The following is a 19,677-nucleotide window of genomic DNA, read 5'->3' on the forward strand; positions in this document are numbered from 1 at the left end:
TCTATAAATAGGACCTTTCACTCAACCATTTCATTCATTGTTGAAGCATTCTTCAGAGCCTTCAAGCTGCTAAGTTTATTCTAGAGAGAAAACACTAGGGTGTTGGGATTAAAAGCTTTCCAATCTAAGCTTTTCTAAACACTTGGGAAGTAAGATAGAGTGTCATTTCAGTATTGAGGTGTAGATCGAAGTTCTAGTCTGTCAAAGGTATTCTTATCCTCAGAGTTAGTTCATTGTAGTTCTTTTATTTTCTTTTAGATTCTAACTTCTTATTATGGCTTTTGTTAGGTGTTTAAGTTTCTTGAAACTTAAGGTTTTTGATAAGTTTCTATCTTGATGGTTTAGATCTCCTTTTTATTTTCATTTCTTAAGAAACTTATGATTCTTACTGTTTGATTTTAGGAGTGTTCCAATCCCATTCTTGTCTCCAATGTCCTGGTTTTTGGTAAAGGAAAGTAGGTTAGATTGTATGTGTTATGATATGTTTATATGCTATGTTATGTTTATGTATATATGTATGTATATGTTTATGTTGTAGTCACTCGGGAAATATAGTTGCTTAGATAGCAAATCAATCCCAAGATTTTTATCATTATCGTAGATTAGAGTTATGATTAAACCTTCCTCGATTAGTAGATAGAGGACCTAGATGGTTTATCATATATTATTTTGTGATCTAACCTACCTCGATTAGTAGACAGAGGACCTAGATGGTTTTATCACATACTACGTTAATGAGTTAATGACCATTAATATTGTAGTCCTGTGTTAATATGATATCTGTGTTTACGTCATATGTTTTATACTATCTGGTTTTAGTCTTACGATTTATGTTATCTTTTAGTAGATTTTCCTTGCTGGGCATTAGGCTCATTCCTTTGATTTTAGATGGTGTAGGAAAATAAGTTTGGATTGTGGGACGCATTCTTGGAAGCTTTGGCATGTGTATTGGAGATGGACTGCTGGAAAAGATTGAGGATGAAGTTTATATTTTGAGTCTTTTAATTTATGTATTTGTTTCTCCACATTTAGTATTTGAACAAATAATTAATGGTTTATGTTTTCTTTATGTTTTAATGTAATAACAATGGGATCCCATATTTTGGATTTTTATAATAAAGCTTTATTATTTTTATGCATTCCAAAATAGTAGTTATGCTTAGTAGTTTTAATAGTCCAAAGTCTTAGAATTAGTTGGGGCATTACATATATTTTCTCCAGTTTTAGTTGAGTTTTCGAGTTTTGAAAACTCAAATCTGAATTTTATTTTGTGAGGAGTTTTAAGCTTTTTTTTGGGGATTGTTTTGAGGCTTATGAAATTCTGATTTGATTGGGAACTTTTTTTCTGGGATTTGGCTATGTTTGGTTGGATTTTTGGTGAGTTTTGGCTTGAAGAAAACAGTGGAAAAACTGGATTTTCATGTCGAACTGTGGCTCTATTCTTCGGGCGCCGTGACTCTAATGAACGAATGGAGAAGGAGGTGCTGAACCTCCATTTGAGCTACAACACTTGTAGGGCGGGTCATGACGCGTGTGTCCAGAGGAGATCCCTTGGGCTCTCTGACTAGGGGTGGGTCGTGATTCTTGGGCCTTGGGCCAAGGCACTTGAAGGGATTTTGAGCCACAGGAAGTTCTTGAGTGCGGGAACTTAAACTTAAGGGCTTGGGATGATTCTACCACCTGGTTTAGTAGAATTCGATGTCCCGGAGGTTAGGACTTAGTCCAGAATCCTTTATTCGCTCGTTATTGATGAGATTCTATATTATGTTTCTGACTAGGTTACCGCTAGAAGCTTGAAACCGGGATCGTGCTCGAGGGTCGTTCTTATTATACGTTGCCCTCGGATCTGAGGTCAGAAAACTACACCCAATACGTGATATATGTGATTAGGGCTTGGCCCAGTTGTTAAATATAATTAGGAATAGGGCTTGGGCCTCTAAGAATGAACATGATTAAGATTATGCCTGGGATCGTTGATTAACTATGCTTGAATGCTCTGAAATAAGATAATTGTTAAATGATATACGATTGTTGTATTATCTGTGTGATTAGGGCTCGACCCCGTTAAGGAACATGGTTATTACTGTGTTTGTATTTAATTGGCTGAGATATATGATTAATATGTAAGCATACTTGTATTATTTGAAGTATACTTATCTGTATCCGGTTATCTGTTTATCTGTTTATCTGGTTGTCTAAATATCTGGTTAAGGCATTGACTTATTGATTAAGGGCGGCAATAGCATGTTGTGTGCTGGTCGAGAGGCTTAGGCCTAATCAGGGACATACTATTATGTTTGCCGACCCTATGGTCGTTTGGAAAAACAAAGAGATTTGCTAGCTCTATGGCTAGTTACTCAAAGCTAGGGGAAAGGGCCCCAAGTGACTCTATGGTCACTTAGTTAGGGCATAGGGCCCCGAGTTGACTCTATGGTCATCTATTCAGGGCAAGGGCCCCCCAGAATGATCCTATAATCATTTATTTGTAATTGTATGCATGCATGAGTAGGTTATTATTGTTGGGCATGCTAGATATGCATCTGGAATTTGTATTTACTGTTCATGCACTTGTTTATAGTTTTCTTGTTGAGACTTGGCTCACGGGTGATGTATGGTGCAGGTAAGGGGAAGGAAAAAGCTTGACCAGCCCTAAGTTGGAGAGCTTTGGTGGTGGCGTGTACATATGCGGTTGCTCGACCACCACGGGTAGGGTTATCTTGGAGGAACTAGGGCTATATCCCCTAATTTACCCCCTAGGTCGACCTTGCTTATATTTTGACTTGTATATAACCTTTCAACACTTGTTTATGTTATTTTTGGATCCCATGTTGTACGTCCTAAAATTCAGCACGAGTCTTTTAGCCAGCTCGGATATAGCTAGCTAGCCAAGAACTTTAATAGATGATCCACAAGTCCATATTTCCTCTATAAAGGCAGCACGACTCCCCAAGTCTATAGCACGAGTTGGTGAATACAAAGCAATAGGCACGAATTGAAATCGTTTATAAAGCATAGCATCCGAGACACGAGCTGGCGCTGCACTCAGCTCGGGGTACGCTAGAGATCTGTCGCATCCTTGGATCTTTATAAACTTCGATACGTTATATAGACGTGCAAGGTCAGACATAACATGTTCGCAAATCCCTGAAATCCCAGACACGTAATATAATCGTGCATGATCAGGCATCACATGTCCAAATTATCCCTGAGGTCCCATGATCAGTTTTACCTAATGATTAGACCATACCAGGATAAATTATAATAATTATAATTAGTGTGAGATAGGTCACACTAAGGATTTGATTCACGTGATGACCCCAATGCCTATCCTATGCATGGATTTTGTATATAAATACTAAAACCTTGGATAGGGGAAGACAAGATTTATTCAGTAATACAAAAACTCTGTCAAAATTTAGAGAGAAAAATAGTAATAATACAGACTTGTGGACTAGGTGGATTTTAACCTCCGAGCCACGTAAAAAGATGAATGTTCTTAATATTTATTTTCTAGTGTTTTTAAGCATCATTTTCATATTGCAGTTTATCATTAAGCAATAATCCATCCCAGCTATTTTCATAATTCATTGTTGGCGAAAAACCGCGTCAATAGTTTGGTGCTTTCATTGAGAGCTGCAGATTAGTGCTATTGTAAAAGATTCATATCAAAGTTCACCATGGTGGTTACTTGCTCAAGACACGGTAATGAAACAGATCAATATGGTGGGCAGGAGGCTCACCATACTGCTATTTTCGATGAACATAACCCTGAAACAGCCGATGGGCCATGACGACACTGGGAGTTCAGCATCATTGCCGCCGAATCCGAACCTAGATTACTTGACTGCGGTAGAGTTGGAAAACATGTAGTTAAGGAGCCATCTAGCCAAAGCAAACAAACAAATCGAGGAGGTTCTGGCTCGGCTACCCCCTCTTGCAACCGACGTTAATGTTGGAAAGAGACAAGGTGAAACTCATAAGTCCCGGCGGGATAGTCGACCCAGACCAAGTCTGTCAGTTAGAACCTCGACCTCGAGTTCTGCGCCCATGGCGCAAGATCACCAAGAAATTCTGTTTGATGGACTTCCCAGGGGCCATCGGTGAGTCAGCCGGTCGATTAAGACCTCGACCCCAAGTTCAGCACCACCGTTGAATGCACCTGGAAACGCCCATGGCAACCCACGTGGAAGGTCAAGGGAAAACTCGCAAAGAAGACATGTTCCAGCCGACCCCCCTGTGTCACAATCAGATTGCCAGACACAGAGAGTTAGAAATGGCAGAGTAGAGCGATCGCAGGCTAATTTGGTCCGTCCTGATGAGACAAGAATTGCCTTGCTAGTTAGGCATCCCCCATCGCCCATAAGGCATCCAACACCACCTTGTTCTATGCAAAACATTTCTACCTCTGGGGATAACAAGATAAATCCTCGTCCCAATGCCCTTACTTATGCCCCATGGGCATGCAGAAATATCCCAGATCCTCATCCTCAACAACGAGCTCGAAGTTTCTCTAATGGAAGTTATTGGACTGAGGGCCGTCGAAGTGGTAGGTCCAGCGCAGATTTGAGAAATCAACTGAGTTCAGCTCAAAGCCCTCGAGTCGATCCACAGACCGATCTACGAGATCGCCTAAACTCATAAAGGAGAAATCCAGCCCACGATGGAGTGAGTGGTACTCACCACGAGAGAGGTCCTTCCGAAGTACGTGATAATGGGAATGTCCCACCAAACCAAGCTCGAACTTGGAGGGACAATAACCCACCGAACGCGTACGACCAAATGGGAGCTGTTGAACAGCCCCATAATAACCAGAGAACCAAGAACCAAACCCTCGAAAGGTTAGTCCAGATGGAGGAGCTGATGAAAAGACTCCTATCAGAGAAGGAAAAAGACGAATATGACTCAGGGGATGAGCTCAAAATTTTCGCCCCAAGCATCATAGCAACAACAAACCCACCAGTTTCAGGATGCCCCATTTGTCAAAATTTGATGGATATGGAGATCCATCCGACCACTTGGGAATGTTCAACACCTGATGATGGACCAAAATATAGGACCTGAATTGAGGTGCCTGGTATTTCCCTCAACTCTGGTCGGGTCGGCTAGGCAATGGTTCAAGAAATACAAAAAGAATTATATCAGCTCGTGGAAGAGTTTCTCCACTGATTTCAAGAGGGCATTTCAGGCTTCTCAGGCGACTCACATCAAGGCGGACTCCCTCGCAAATGTAAAGCAGCAGCCCGGAGAGCCTCTGAAAGCATATCTGAGTAGGTTTGCCAATGTTGCTGCGCAAGCTAGAGACGCGGATGAAAGTTCTAGGCTCATGACGATGAGAACAAGAATTCTTGTTGGGGGCGACCTATGGCAAGAACTCCAAAGAAAGGGGTCAACTTGGAAGATGCACGAGCTTCAGTTGCAGGAACTAGCCAAGTCCCTACCCAGCCCGTTGGAGCAGTAACAAATGTTGTAGCTACGGCTTAAACCGTTACCCAGAATAACCAAGGGGGAAATAACAAGAGGAAGGGAAATGGTGAGGGTAGCCAGAGCAGTTTAAAGAAAAACAAGCCCTTGGAGAAGTTTTAGCCAATCAATACGGATTATGCTGACCTCACGGATACTAGAGAGCGCATCTTCTTGGCAAATTCTGGGCGCCTACCGTGGAAAAAGCCAGAGTCGTTAAAGAATCAAAGGGCGAAGAGAGATCCCTCGAAATTTTGTTGATTCCACAACGACATCGGTCATAACACTGATGATTGCAGACACTTGAAGGATGAGATCGAGACACTCATCAGGGCCGGGCCTTTGGCTCAGTATGCCCAGAATCGAATAACTCCCGGTCAGCTCGCTGGACAAAACATTCCATCAGCTCCAGAGGCCTCAGCGAATCAGACCGGAGCTCAGGTGAATCAGGATACCCCTCCTCCGATAACAGGGGGAGAGATAACAACCATCTCCGGAGGCCCTCATCTGGCAGGTATGAGCAGAGGTGCCTAGAAGAGGTATATCAATGAGCTGAGATCTCACAAAGGAGTTGAGTTTGTCCCGGAGCAGCGTTTATCTAAGCAACAATGATTGGAGAAACAACCAATCATTTTTACTGAAGAAGATGCTAGCCACGTCCAATTCTCGCATAACGATCCTCTAGTCATAACCGTCAAGCTTGCCAACCGGAGAGTTAGGAGGACACTAGTAGACTCTAGTTAGGAGGAACCTACTATTCAGGTCCACACTAGAAAAAATGGGATTTTCTGTAATCGAGCTAAAGGCAACCTCCATGGTGCTGTATGGGTTTTCCGGTGAGGGATCGACAGCTATCGAAACAATAGAGTTTGGGATAACCTTGGGTGAAGGACCACGAATTGTTTCCAAGCTTCTCGAATTTGTGGTCATTGATTGTCCGACTGCGTACAATGCAATCTTGGACTGACCTATGTTGATGGCATTCGAAGCCATAACATCTGTCCGCCACCTTGTGATCAAGTTTCCCTCATCTGCAGGAATAGGCGCTGTTTGGGGTGATCAGATTGCTGCCAAGGAATGATACAACATTTCCATGAAGGGAAAATTACAACCCGGGCCGCAAACGATGGCCATACAGGGCGAAGGTGAGGAATCCCAGGAAGTAAGGGCTGCTCCTGGAACGAAAGAATCTCATCAAGCCAATGGAGGGGGTATTATCCCAAGTGATGATATTGATTCGCGAGTAGGCAAAGATAGATCAGAGCTCCAAGCTATTGAAGAGCTCGAAGAGGTAAACATCGATCCCAGAGATGCTTCGAGAGGCGTTAAGCTCGGGAGAAATCTTGACGATGAGAGGAAGGCAGAGCTGATAAATTTTTTACAAGGAAATCTAGATGTTTTCGCCTAGTCTCATGAAGACATGGTAGGGATAAGCTCGAGTGTGATCATGCACACCCTGAACTTGGATAAAAGCGTGCCTGTGAAATTCCAAAAACAAAGGCGTTTGGGTACAACCCGAGCTGAGGCCCTGGAAGAAGAATTAGCTCGGCTATTAAAATGCGGGTTTATTCGTGAGGCTAAATATCCGATCTGGGTTGCAAATTCTGTCCTGGTCCCAAAGCCAAATGGAAAGTGGTGTACCTGCATCGATTTCTCCGACCTAAACAAAGCTTGTCCCAATGATTGCTTCCCATTTCCAAGGATTGATCAGTTGATGGATGCCATTGCAGGGCACGAGCTCATGTCCTTGATGGATGCGTATTCTGGGTATAACCATATCGTGATGAACCTCGTGGACTAGGAGCATACTAGCTTTATGACTCCAACGAATGTTTACTATTATAAAGTTATGCCCTTCGGGCTGAAGAATGCTGGGGCTACCTACCAGCAATTGGTCAATAGAATGTTCATTGATCAGATCTGGAAAAACATGGAAGTGTATGTTGACGATATGCTGGTCAAATCTAAGACTGCCGATAACCATGTTCCTGACCTGAAGGAATGTTTTGAGATCTTAAGGAGATATAACATGAGGTTGAATCCCTAGAAGTGTACTTTCGGAGTGGCATCATGAAAGTTCCTGGGATTCATAGTCAACACAAGGGGGATAGAGGCGAACCCAGACAAAATCAGATTGTTATTAGAAATGCCTTTGTCCAGGTCGTGTAAAGATGTCTAGAGTTTGACTGGAAGAGTGGCAGCCCTTAATCGGTTCATTTCTAAGTCCACTAACAAGTGCCTGCCATTCTATAACCTGCTCCAAGGAAATAAGAAGTTTGAATGGACTGAGGAGTGCGAATAGGAATTTCTCGATCTAAAAACACATTTGGCTGAGCCACCAGTATTGTCTAAACCAACGGCGGGGGAGCCTCTTTTCCTTTATTTGTCTGCTACAGAAAATGCAGCCAGCGCCGTGTTGGTCCGGGAAGAAGACCGGATTCAAAAACTAGTATATTATATAAGCAAAAGACTTCTCGGAGCTGAATCGTAGTATCCCTTAATGGAAAATATGGTGTTCTGCCTTATTCTAGCCTCTAGGATGCTTAGGCCATACTTCCAATCCCATTCAATCCACGTCATGACCGACCAACCATTAAGGCAGGTATTGTAGAAACTTGAAGCATCGGGATGTCTCTTAAAATGGGCAATCAAACTCAGCCTGTTCAAAATATTGTACGTACCATGGACTACGATCAAAAGCCAAGCCCTGACTGAATTCATGGTTGAATGCACCAGGTTTCAGGAGGAGCTTTTGAGAGAACCAGTATAAGCATTGTGGAGAATATTCGTAGACGGTTCATCTAATGAGAACGGGTTCAGAGCTGGGATCATATTGATCTCTCCGGAAGGGCATCGATTCCACTCCGTGCTACGGTTCGCGTATGAGGCATCCTAAAACGAAGTCGAATATGAAGCTTTGTTGGCCAGACTTAGAGTGGCAAAGGAGTTGAAGGCCAGGGTCATCCAGTGCTATAGCGATTCCCAGGTCATGGTAAATCAAGAGCTAGGAGAATACCAAGTGCAGGGGGCCAAGATGGCAGCTTACCTAGCCAGGGTGAAGAAAGAGCTATCAGAATTTAAGTATGGCCTAGTCGAGCCGATCCCTCACGAGTAGAACGCCAACGCTGATGCTTTGGCGAGACTCACTACCTCCAAAGAAGCCAAGACTAAGAGAATAGTACTGGTGGCATTCTTGGAGAGCCCAAGTGTGTCAGGAAGCACGATGGAGTTCGAGATGATCGACGCTAGGCCGACCTAGAGGACCCCCATAATAGAGTATCTTACAACGGGGAAGTGGCCTGATGAATGAAAAGATGCGAGCAGGATACTCTATCAAGATCCAAGGTATATAATCATGGATGGAGCGTTGTACCGACGTGGCCATTCCTTTCCTCTTCTACGATGTGTTCTGCTAGAGGAGGCCAAAACTATTTTACAGGAGGTGCATGAAGGCTTCTGTGGGGATCATGCTGGGGGGAAAAACCTGGCCTTAAAAATATTAAGGTAGGGATATTATTGGCCTAGTTTAGCAAAGGATTCCATCTCCTATGTCCGAAAGTGCAACAAATGCTAGTGATTCGCCACTGTCGCATGAGCTCCGACAGTCGAGCTAAAAATGATCTCATCCCTATGGCCATTCGCAGTATGGGGAATTGATTTAATAGGAGCTTTACGTACAGGAAAAAGAGGAGTCTGCTATGCGGTGGTGGCCATTGGTTATTTCACGAAGTGGGTGGAGGTCGAGCCTCTGGCAACAATCACCTCAAAAAGAGTCCTCGACTTTGTAGTCAAGAGTATTGTGTGCCGATTAGGACTGCTCAAGAAGATTGTGTCATATAATGGAACTCAGCTCGATAGTGATCTCTTCAGCGAGTTCTATGAGAGGCACGACATTATTAAAAGTTTCTCTTCGGTTGCATACCCATAAGCCAATGGGCAGGTCGAGGCCGTGAATAAGACCCTCAAAGCAAGCCTTAAGAAAAGTTTAGACGAGGCCAAGGGAGTCTGTCCTGAGCTGCTCCCGCAGGTACTGTGGTTGTACCAGATCTCCCACCAAACTTCTATGGGGCACACCCCTTTCTCCTTGACTTTCGGAAGTGAAGCCGTCCTTCCCGTCAAAACGAAGATAACTACACACAGGCTCTAGACATTCAACCAGGAGCAGAATGATGAGTTGCTCAGTGCGTTTCTCGACCTAATTGATGAAAAACAAGAGGATTCGCAGCTACAGCTCGCACATTACCAGTGAAAAAACCAGTCATTATTTTAATTCCAAGGTGAGGAGGAGTATATTTGGTTTGGGCGACCTAGTACTCCGAATGGTCTTTTTGGCAAACAAGGACCCTAAAGACGGTGCCTTAGGTCCGAGCTGGGAAGGGCCCTATCAAATAGTGGAGGTCGGACATGAAGGAACCTTCAAATTAGCTCGACTTAATGGGGAAACAGTTCCACGGACCTAGAATGCTATGCAACTAAAGAAGTATTATCAATGATGATACCGCCCATCTATGTAAGGCTTAGTTATAAAAGCTGTTTGATTAAAAAAATGAAGGAATCATTGTGTATTTCTTGTCTTTCATATATATCATTTATGTATTAGTTCGTGTGATAACATTTTTTGAAAGCAACCAAGAAAGTTCACATTCTGGTTACATGGGGGGCGTACAACCCGACAAGGTACAAAACTATCCTGGATACAACTAGGTCCAAAACTTGGAAGTTAGTAAAATTGATTAACCAATGTGTTTTGCAAAAACACATGAGGTGTCAATAAACATAGCACGAACTGAGTTTTAAACCATTTAAAAATACTGAATATGACCTGGTCCACGACTTAGAACTTAGCAAAATTGAAAATCCGATGGCTTCCTTAGAAGCTCGAGATAGCAATAAAATCTAACAAGAACTAAGTTTGAAATATTCAAAATCCTAGATATATCCGGGTGCAAGGTCTGATACTTAATAGGTAGGATATAAATCAATATTAATTTTGGTTAAAACGAAAATTAAAATATCTATCCCGATCTAAAAGTCGATTCTAAAGATTTTGAATGTGCAAGTCATAAGCATAAGAAATAATCAAGGAAAAGACAAATAGATAAAAAAGTAGATATTTGAATTATAAATAAATTGTCTCGAGGAAAAATAACCTCGCACCGAGCCAAATGGATAATGTTTACGAAATAAAAAGATAGAAAAAAAAATCAAGCCCCTCCAGAGCGTTCTGAGGATGTAAGCTCTTCGGCCTCCTGCTAGCCTGTAGTAGAAGCATCCCCGGTCTCAGACTGTTCTTATTGGATCCGAGCCTTGAACTTCTCGAGGTATGGATCCCACACTTCAGAAGCTAGGAAGGAGAAGTTACCATCCTGGTTGAAATCCCAGCAGTGATACAACATGCTTTCCATGGAGGATAGCGAGGCCGCCCTCTCCTCCTTAAGGGCAACCTCAGCCTCCAGCTGCTTGGCTTTGGCCTCCGCAACCTTGACCTGAAGAGCGGCCATGTCAACCTTTGTAGCCTGTTCGCTCTCTTGAGACAACACAAGGGAAGCCTTAGCATCGAGCTCGCCTTGTTGAGCAACTGCGAGGGCAACTTGTGCAGCTGCCAGGGCGATCTGAGCGGCCTTGAGCTCAGCCCGGAGCTCTTCATTCCTGGCCCTGGCCCAAGTTATGCTGCGGTGCTGAGCCAAGACCGCCTACAAAAAGTAAGAAAACAAGTTAGGCACATACTAGGATAAAATCAAAAGAGTGTATGTTCAGCTAAGGAAAGTTGGCTTACTGTAAGATTCATCCCCAGCGCGGATTCCAGGACGTTCTCCGGGCTCCTCTCCTCGATTACCCTCAGTTCCTTCTGATTGGCCTTGTAAAAATGTTCCACCGAAAGGTCTCTGGGATCTTCTCCAAGTCCTGGGCATTGACTGGGATGTGTACGGTGGTGGTAGGGACATTAGGCACTGGGGGATCAGCTTGTGCTGCCTGATCCCGAGCAGAGGCGGATGGAAACCGAGGAGGAGGCGGAGGCAGACCCTTTTTTTCCTGAACAGCAGTAACTGGAGCTGTCGAGCTTTGGCCTTTCCCCTTACCTGGGGATTTGGAGGTCGTCCCTGCCGTAGGAGGCACCTTCTTTGCTATATACCGGGGATTCTTTACGACTGGCCTCGAGTTGGATTTTCGCTCTTGGAAAATAGTGCGAATATCGGGAACCCCTGACTGTGCCATCTCCTCGCCTGAAAAGAATGAGAAGGACGTTAATATGCATATAAGGTCATCGATTTACATAAAACATGTATACGATATAACAAAAAGTCCTACCCTCCGAGCTAGAGGAGGAGTCTATTGCCACGACCTCCGGCCTTGGAACCGCTAGAGGAGAGGGGGAGCCTAAGTCTACAACTTCTTGAATTAGGGGAGGTTCAAGCTCAGGTTCTATTTCGGGGCTGGACTCCTTTACGTATTGCCTAAGTCCAGGGGCAAGGATACCTTGGAGCAGAGAGGGCCACGACTTGAGATTGGTTCCATACTCTTCAAAAGAGATTGACCTAAAGGATATGGTGTTATCTACAACTACAGTGCCTTTAGGATGGCCCATGTCATGACATAACACTAAGTGATCCACGCACTGAAGCAGGGTTATATTATAGTCAGGATCATTGGGGTGGCGATGGACGAGCTAGTTTGGATTAAACCTGACTAACCTAAGGTCGGTGACAACCCTATCTAAGTCCCTATAGGGGTATGGGTTACCTTGGCCGGAGGGGCCGGCTACTGCCCCGGATGAAGATTGCTCTACATCAGGGTCCTGAGCAGCCTCGGGAGCTCACCTCTTCTGTACGAGAGGTACCTCGTCTTCTTCTTGCTCCTCTCCTTCATCGGCCTCAGCATCCCCTTCGGGGATAGGCGGGAGCTCGCAGACAATCGGGATGTTAGCCCATGTTCTTCTCAAGGCCAGAATCTAGCCTTCCGTAATTAACTTACACACCAACATCGTGTCGTCGGACACGATCTGGCGGTAATCCTTCTCGCTAGGCGGAAGCCTCGATATAGTATCATATTGACCCCCGAGGGTCACAGTTTGTCTGTCCTCGCAAATATGGCTGCACGAAAATACTACTTAGCTAGTATACACACGAGAAATAACTCCAGATACAAAAAGAATAATTTCACAAGCTAAAAAAGGAAAGAAGACTTACGAGGACGATTGAAGTATCAATGTTCGTAGTTGCGGAACCCATTCGACATAAAGAATTGATCTCGATGACTGAGGGTGAGTTCGGGAACCAGGTCAAGTAATAAAACCCATCACCTTGCCCTCGTTGTTCCGGGCTGGCCTTGAGGCCGAAAAAGTAAAGAATATCCGTCAGAGTGGGGACCTCCCATTCGTGCTTCAATAAAAGATACTTTAACCCTGCCAGCAGTCGATACAAGTTCGGGAGGAGCTGAAACGGCGCCAACTTCACATAATTGAGTAAGTCAGCAAAGTATTGGTCAAGTGGAAGGAAGGCCCTTGCCTTTAAGTGCTCATCGCTCCAGGCCGCAAAGTCATCCTCGAGTGGCACGCAGCTTCGTTCCCCTTCATATGGAGGTCGAGCAATGAGGACACCAGACCCGACCTCAATATTATGGGACAACATTATCTTGTTGACCCTCCCTTGGGTCGTGATCTTGGAGACAATTCTCTTTGCCTCGAAGAATGCGTCAGGTCCGACCATGACCTCATCCTCCACCATGGGGCCAAACTGAGGGATAGGGGATCCGGAGGCGACCTCCTTTCCCTTGTTGGCTTGTTGAGACGATGAGCCGGCTGCACTCTTCTTGGATACGCCTTTCTTGGGTGCCATTAGGTCGCCTAGCGAACAAGAACGACGAGTCACTTAATAGGCTACCTAACATTTTATAAAGATAAAGCACTACACCAAATAATACTTTCTACAACACATTAATATAAGCTTATTCAAAACGTATTATAATTGATAATATAAAAAAGCGGTAAAGTGAAAATTGGACAAACTAATAGCGGGCCTTAAAATATATAAGTGCCAAACTAAAAAATGTGTTATGCTATTATCTAATTCTTAATCCACCAGACCTCTCTCCTTCACTCTTTCTCTCTAGCCTGTGTCTTTGTGGAGCCCGACCGCTACCTTCCCCTCCACGCGCCGGCTATGGATCTTCAGAGGCCGTCGAAGCTTCGACCCACGCGGGCCCAAGCCCTCACATGACATTAGAGGCGAACGGGGACACCAGAGGCCAGCTCTTCTTCTCCTCTTCCAAGTATGCGGCCAAGCCTTCTTCTTCCCTGTGTGAGACTAGCTAGCTCCATCCAACCTTCAACTATTCTAATCATTTGGTAAAAATCATTCAAATTTGTTTTTGATTCCTATAAAAAGAAGTAATGGGAGATCCTTATTTTTTTTCACCAATGAAGGCCAGAGAAAAGTTAAATATTTAATTTTTCCCTACAAAGAACAATATCATACTCTATTCCTTAAAAAATTGACTATTTCTTTTCAACCAAATTGTGGAATATAAAAATAATATTTAATAGGGAAAAGAGATCAGAAAACTTGGGTCTTGTTATGTTGGCATCTTGATAATGTGTTTGGCTTTAAGTGTTGAAATGAAATGGAATATATTTTGCTATAAAAGAAATGGAAATTCTTATCTTTAACCAGAGGGGTTAATTTTGAAAAGGATTTTAGGGCTGGTATAATAATGAGCATTCTACTGGCGTTCGAAATTCCCATACCTACATCTAGAATTGCAGTTACCATAGCATTTCCATCCATACCAAATCATTTGAATAAACCAAACCATCTTTGTTATGTCACATGCCTATAATATGAGGCATGTGGCTATGTTATTTTGCTATACTGAAAACGTTGATATTTGTTTTCAAAATTGTTTTGCAGGTTTTGTTTTCTTGCTAATAAAGTGTTTTTTTCTTCTTCTGAATTCCTTCCTTTGAACCATAAATTTCATGTGCAGATGGCAAGAGAACTAGATGAAATTTTAAGGCATCAGGTTCCGTAGCCAACGAATAGTTGCAAGTCTGGGGATAGTGTTTCATTCCTTGATCAAGTTATATTTCCTCTCTATGGTGTTTTGGAAGCGTTATGTTTAAGTACATATATTATTGTCAAATTGAAATTAAAAGAAGTTATTTTTAATATCCGACAATGAGTTTCTTGCTTTAAATTCTAATTTATATTTTATAACTCTTACTTAAGAGTTAGAATTATGTTTATCTAACTTGGGTGTTGGTATTCCTAACTAAGATTGAGATTTTGGGTTTATTCCTAGAAATTGATGTAAACATGTTATTTTTCCACTTTATTATTATTTTTATTTATTTTGTTTTAGGATGATTCTTTGTTTTATAAAATGTTTATAATGTTTTTGGCAAAGTTCTCATATTCAAAAGTGCACAAGAAACAAGAAGTAATAAAAACGGAAAAGCACCACACTCTGCCTGACGCAATTGTGATGATTTTAATGAGCATTTTTGGTGAGATTTCTTTTTGTGGAAATGCTTGTTTTTAGTTATTATTCACATTTTTGGTGTTAACAATTTTATTTCAGGTCACTTCATTGTTTTGAACTTGGCTGGACATGGCGCAAAAGCTCACCCTTTTTTCAAAAGCCAGAACTCTCGAAGGTTGGTTACTTTCTCCCTAAGATTATTAAAGTTACTGGCACTTGTACTGCATTTAGATGTTACTATAGGTATGGGCATTCAAAGTTCATTTTTATTCCTAGGTGAAGTGATAATGAAAAGGTTCTTGAAAACAACACTATCTTACATTAAATTTAGAAGTATTGGTTTATGTTAATTTAAGTAGTCCTTGTTTTCACTATTGGTTGCTGAGTTCTACACTAAACTTGTAAACTTAATTTACTTTTTAATTCTGTGTTGACCTTTATGAACTAAACCTACTCATAAACATTTGCTGCTGATTTTGATTTGTTTTAATACAGAATATGCTTAAATCAGGCAGAAGTAAACATCGAGGGAAAACTTCGTTTGTTGAGCACCGAACTTTTCTTCATCTCTATCATAGCTTTCATCACCTATGGATATTCCTTGCGATGATGTTCCAGGTATACATATTAACGAATTACACTGAATTGCCAATTTATCGATATCTTATCGTCTTTGTTGTAACTTGCTATCACTAATTAGATAAACTTCATGTTTGAGTCTTTTTTTATTTCTTTGATTTGTATTCTCCATTCTTTTACTTTTTATTGTTGTATTTTGCTGTGTTTTAGCTTCTGATATTGTAGTCTATATCAGCTAAAATTAGGTAACTCTAGGACTCTGCAGTCTTTTGCGTTTTTAATAGTTTCACTTCCTTTCTGATTTTCAGGGACTTGCCAATATCGCATTCAATGATGAAAAACTTAATGGGAAGACCTTTTGGGAGGTTCTCAGTCTTGCTCGAATATTTTTTGTAATGAAGTTTTTTGAGAGTATGTCTTTATCTCGTGCAGACAATGCTGTTTTATTATTGTTAGCTACTTAGCTGACAAATTAGATTTCTTATATTAAGAAATTCTGCCCTTTCTCTTAGGTGTCCTAGATGTTATCATGATGTTTAGGGCATACTCTACATCCCAGAGGCTTGCTGTTGCTCGTATTTTTCTTCGTTTTATTTGGTTTGGCACTGCTTCAGTTGTTGTATCTCTCCTATATGTGTATGCACTCAATCTTTGTTTTGTTTGGGCTTAACTCTTTGAGTCAAATTTAATCTTTATTCTTTGTTTTAATTTAGGAAAGCGCTTCAGGAGGAGAGTAAACCAAATGGAAATGGTGTTATATTCAGATTATACTTGATTGTCATTGCCATTTATGGTGGCATCTAATTTTTCATTAGTTTCATGATTCGAATTCCTGCCTATCACCGACTGACTAATCAATGTGATCGCTGGCCTTTAATTCATTTCGTCAAATGGATGCACCGAGTTGTGTTCTATTTTTTTTTATCATATGATATGAGATAATTCTGTTGACTTAATCTTTATTGAATTATGCATTGACTATCATTTTTCATATTGTTCATTGCTTTACTTTCAATTTTGGTCTATTAATTATTATTAATCATTTTTGTAGGAACGTTATTATGTTGGGCGTGGAATGTATGAAAGAACCACTGATTTTATCAAGTAATAATTGCTAATCACTGCCTTTTCATTTGTATATATGTTTCCTATTTATGGTTAACTAATCATTTTTTTTCCTTTGAAATAATTTTTAAAATTAGTTGTTTTTAATTTGAATGGAAGGTTAATATGGATATTTTAACTTTTGCAGGTATTTGCTGTTTTGGCTTGTGATTTTGAGTGCAAAGTTTTCATTTGCTTATTTCCTACAGGTTGGTCATCAACAATATTTTCTTTGGCAATAATGTTTATTTGTTAATATTGTGAATTCTATTTTTGCTTTCTTCCAGATCAGGCCATTGGTAAAACCAACCCAGACAATAGTAAATATGGATACCATACAATATTCTTGGCATGATTTTGTATCTCAACGTAAGCGGCTAAGCTATTTCATTATGGAAATGTGAAGTGCTTATATTATGTGGTTTTGTTTATTATGGTATTTCTATGTTGATGTTTGTGGTTTTCGTTGATTATTATATGTTGGTTTTTGCATGTGTGAATTCAGAAATTTGTGCTATTTGACCATTTTTATTTATGTGCTCGTACTTATACTTATGCTTTCAGATAATCATAATGCTCTGACTGTGGCTAGCTTATGGTCTCTTGTAATTGCTGTAAGTTGGAACTTCTTGAGGTCTTAAAGAAAAGTTATTTATCAAACATGTTATGGCACATTTACTTCAACGTAATTGTAATCATAATAAATTTGAAGATAAATGAATGGGGATAGAAGAGATGAGAATAAGAATCATTATCTCGATGATAATTAAGTATACATATTAATCAAAATCATTACAATTTATTTAATTACAAAAATTATTTAGTTTATTGATAGGACGCTCTTTGTTTATTATCTGCAGTCACATATTTATCTCTTGGATGTCCACGTGTTCTACACTGTTATATCTGCTGTATGGGGCTTTTTGCTTGGGGCCAGAGATCGTCTAGGAGAAGTGAGTACTTTCATTTGATTTAGTTGTTTCTGCTTGTGTGTGATTGTTTATTTTTATATGTTTGACCAGAACTTTAAAACTTCAAAATTTCTGTTATTATCTCCAGATTAGATCCTTGGAAGCAGTTCACAAACTTTTTGAAGAGCTTCCAGAAGCTCTTATGAGCACCCTTCATGTACCTCTTTCCAACAGGTTGAATTTTCTCATTAGACCTTCATCCTTATAACTCTTTTACATTTGATGGAAAACTGAGTGTATATTGTTACTCACTTAATTGTGTGAATGTTCTCTTTCGTTATGCAAAACTTCTCAGCATGGACATGTCAGTTATGCAAAAAGATCTACTAGCATTTCATAATTGACGTTTTTTTACAGTTTTCATTTGAGTAGTATTACTTTCAATTATTAATTTATTATTGCATCAAAGATTCTTTTGATTTATCCAATCTTTTTTGTTTTCTTTTAGGGAAATCATGAAATATATATGTCGATATCAAAAGCATGGAAGGAAGGTCGTCTCTTCTAGAAGATAAAGTGGCCCAAGGACCTCGAGTTGGTATGTTCATGCATCTTTTCCTTATTTCTTTTGTATGTATATAATTGTTTGGTGTGGGATAATGTAATTGAGGACCATATGTAGAGATCCCAAGTCAAAAGACTCTATTCATTGCTAACTATCAAAGATTCAGCTGCAAATGTGCCAAGAAATCTGAAGGCAAGGCGTAGGCTGCGGTTCTCCACGAATTCTCTTTTCCTGGAGATGCATGTTGCAAAGCCAGTTAATGAGACTGTAACGCCCTGGTTACCCCATAACAGTTATGGTGATCGGCGAACCGGAAATTTGACTCGCTACACGAGTCCTTTGGTTAAAAACGTGCATCTAAGTGTTATTAACAGGCTAAGGTGGAAAATCAATAAAAAAGAAAGAATATATTTTATTAAATACATAAAACTGTTCATGGGCCCATAAAATCTATTACAAGTTATTTACAACTCAAAATGGTCATTACTGTTTCAAATTTACAAACCGGCCGACCTAAGCGGCAAAACTAGGGTAAACCGCCTAGTTCCTCTAAGAACTCCTTGGCCGTGGTGGTTAAGCGGTCGCATATGTACACATCACCACCTAAGCTCTCCACTCAAGGCTGAGTGAGTTTTTATTTCCCTTTACCTACACCACATAGCACCCATGAGCCAAGGCCCAACAAGAAAACACAGTAATGCATATAGATATTAACAACTAATTATTATTATAATCACATAGAGCTTATAGCTGTTAAACAGATGAGTGATTCAACAATTGAGGTTCAGGTAAACCATACTGAGTGACTACAAGCGAGTCACTAATCTAAGCAGATTAGTGATTGCTGGGTAAGTCAATAGCCTTAACAGATGAGTGACGGCTGGGTAAGTCACTAGCTTAAATAGATGAGAGACTGATGGATAAGTCTCTAACTTAACAGATGAGGGACTGATGGGTAAGTCACACAAGCGCTTTTAGTTTTCATCGAACTTGAGGTCAGTCCGGCATTAACGCTCTTCTGAGTCGTTTAATGCAGATATCGATTAGATCTAATCTTTATTGGCTTGAGTTGAACCCGCTAAGACCATCCTGACTTATGAGTCAGCACTGTGTGGCCAGTGCCCGGAACCACTGTCGAACCTGACTAACAAGTCACAACTTCACAGTAGATACCGACACCCTTGCCAATTCTGACTAATTAGTCAGTACCATGCACAAGTGAGCAAGATTTGCTAAGCATTCAATAATCAATCCATGTCCACATTTACACAATCAACATGCCTCATGAACAACCATGCATGTCACATATGGGGTGCAGTTCTCTTACCTTTGGTTCGAGCGAGAATTAATATAAGAACGACCATTGAGAATGACCTGTCTGTTTGTCCCTTAGTGGTTACCTGGTCATAACCAATTATGGGATTCCATCAATAAAATGAATAACAAAGGTTCCCAAACCAAAACCTAGCCTCCGAGACATCGAATCCTACTAAACCGGGTAGTAGGATCGATCCCGAGGGCTAAGGCTAGAATCCCCGAGCCAAAATCTCATTTCTGGCCAAAATGCCACTAAGGGCGGCG

At 41.1% G+C, this 19,677-nt stretch overlaps 2 long non-coding RNA genes across 2 annotated transcripts; both read left to right on the forward strand.

Moving 5' to 3' along the window:
- Positions 1-14,885: 14,885 nt before the first annotated feature.
- Positions 14,886-15,870, forward strand: LOC133807028 (uncharacterized). The gene is made up of 4 exons (XR_009879121.1): positions 14,886-14,962; positions 15,037-15,112; positions 15,433-15,555; positions 15,825-15,870. It is a non-coding gene; the product is annotated as an uncharacterized LOC133807028 (long non-coding RNA).
- Positions 15,871-16,760: 890 nt separating this feature from the next.
- Positions 16,761-17,345, forward strand: LOC133807386 (uncharacterized). The gene is made up of 3 exons (XR_009879334.1): positions 16,761-16,829; positions 16,908-16,989; positions 17,185-17,345. It is a non-coding gene; the product is annotated as an uncharacterized LOC133807386 (long non-coding RNA).
- The last annotated feature ends 2,332 nt before the right edge of the window (positions 17,346-19,677 follow it).

This window comes from Humulus lupulus, chromosome X, assembly GCF_963169125.1.
Source record: "Humulus lupulus chromosome X, drHumLupu1.1, whole genome shotgun sequence".
NCBI classification, from domain to species: Eukaryota; Viridiplantae; Streptophyta; class Magnoliopsida; order Rosales; family Cannabaceae; genus Humulus; species Humulus lupulus.